The following is a 1,970-nucleotide window of genomic DNA, read 5'->3' as shown; positions in this document are numbered from 1 at the left end:
ATGCAGTTACACAGCACACTATCTCTAGCAGCTAATACCAAGCTAATGTCCACTGATCAATATGGATTCATTTCTCATAGATCGATACAACACAAACCAAAGACACCTGTTCGACTGTCTGGTAAGATGTCATTAAATACATGAACCTGCGTTACTGTTGGCCTTAAATGCCGAACACTTTAATGGCCTTAACTAATGGCAATCTTAAGGAAGATGAGCTCTGGATCAGTATTTCTACAGTAGATTGAGTTGAATACTAACCCGCTGGCAAAAGTGAAGATAATTAGGGAACTCTTAGAAGATTTTTGCCTGGGAAGGAATACAGAATAGGGTTCCCACTTCCCACACTCTTCGTAAGGAACAACCTATTTTGAAGTGTTTGCTGGGACTCAGACTGGGAAGACGCGATCTCTGTATATTCAGATAACTTCTTATTGTATTTAGTAGACCCAGAAGTTTTGGTCCTCAGTACCTTAGACATGTTAAATATATTTGGATAGTATTCCAGTGTAACCCTCGATCGGTGGCACTAGGAATCTGGGGGGAACAAATATTGCTCAGATACACCCTGCTGTTTATTATGTTGTTTTAATGGTAGCTAGAAGGGAAATTGTTAGATATTGGAGACGCGCCACCACCCCAACGCTGGCGCTTTGTATTTCTAATATGAAATGGTGCATGCAGGCGGAAGATACAGTATATAAGGCATGTGGGTGCTCACAGAAGTTTGTAAAGATATGGGAGTGGCGTTATCCGAAATCCTCATGGATTGGGTGGGTATCACTGTGGAATGCTGCTGAACCTGCCATGTGTTACAATTTAGAATCCCTATATTAGCTTTGTGGTGCCTGTGGATTGTCAGTCTGGTTGTTTTAAGTGTTTACTTTTTTCTATTGTGTAGTTCTATCGATAAAACAATAAAAAACATTTAAAAAATAATAATGCTGCTGTGGTTATTTTACAGCCCGTCCTGGAGGTCACTCAGTGACCCTGGACCAGTCCCTTAAGGTGGACCTTAAAGCAGTGGCTCCTATGTGCCTCACAGTGTTGTCAGGAAGATAATCAAATGTGGTTCATAGTGATCAATAGTGACTATCTCCAACCAAGCAACTGTGTGTGCTTTGCAGGATCATATTGTCTACTGTGCTATAAAGAGAGCCCAGTCTGGCCATGTTGACCAAAGCTATGCCCTTAGAACTGGGTCCAAAGAAGACACGTGAATGCTGCGAATCCAACTGTGGGGATAACAGACATGGGGTGCCTAGTGCCTAGGCCAGAGACCAGAAGGGTGCCAGCTTGAAGAGTCTAATCTCCCTTGGGCATTTTGCAAAGATGAAAGACATGTTGAACACAATTCTTTTCCTACTGAGCGACAGAAGTACAATGATCCTTGGTGTTACCCTTTCAGTTGTTGGAGGGTTCCTAGCTTGTTAGGATAGTCAACTGACTCACACGGAACTGAGAACAATAATAAGACCTGATCGGAGCCATCAGAATTGCTCGGAGACGTCTGTGCAACCTTGCTAGATAGACTTTCAGATCTGTGATTTCTTTTTTTCTTAATAATCCAGGTGACTTTCCTTTTTTCAGTGAATGCAGCCTTAATTTGCTGTTAGTTAGTGCATTGCCTAACAAGGGTTCCAAAATGTACCAGGAGCATGATAGTCTGCACACAAAATGTAGAAATGATTTATTTGAAAACATAAAAAAGATCTGCTTGCAGTAAATTAGTTTTATATCACGTATGATATAAATAGTTAAATAAACTGCCTACTACCTCAAACTGCACATGTATAACACAGCAATGTACAAGGCAACGATTGCCCAGAGTTTTTTCGGCCTTGAATTTCTTGAGGTGCCTTCCTGTTCCTCTAGCAATAGTTCAACCATTATAGCATTTGGCTCTGTCAGTAAAGGGTAACTGTCTTCTCAGTATGGAACCAGTATGCTGCAATCAGCAGTGATGTATT

General features: G+C 41.3%; 1 pseudogene; it reads left to right on the top strand.

Annotated features, from left to right (window-relative positions):
• Positions 1-940: 940 nt before the first annotated feature.
• On the top strand, positions 941-1,434 carry LOC147668904 (D-erythrulose reductase pseudogene; annotated as a pseudogene).
• The last annotated feature ends 536 nt before the right edge of the window (positions 1,435-1,970 follow it).

This window comes from Lissotriton vulgaris, unplaced genomic scaffold, assembly GCF_964263255.1.
Source record: "Lissotriton vulgaris unplaced genomic scaffold, aLisVul1.2 SCAFFOLD_956, whole genome shotgun sequence".
NCBI classification, from domain to species: domain Eukaryota; kingdom Metazoa; phylum Chordata; class Amphibia; order Caudata; family Salamandridae; genus Lissotriton; species Lissotriton vulgaris.
This window is presented reverse-complemented; position numbering and strand designations above follow the sequence as displayed.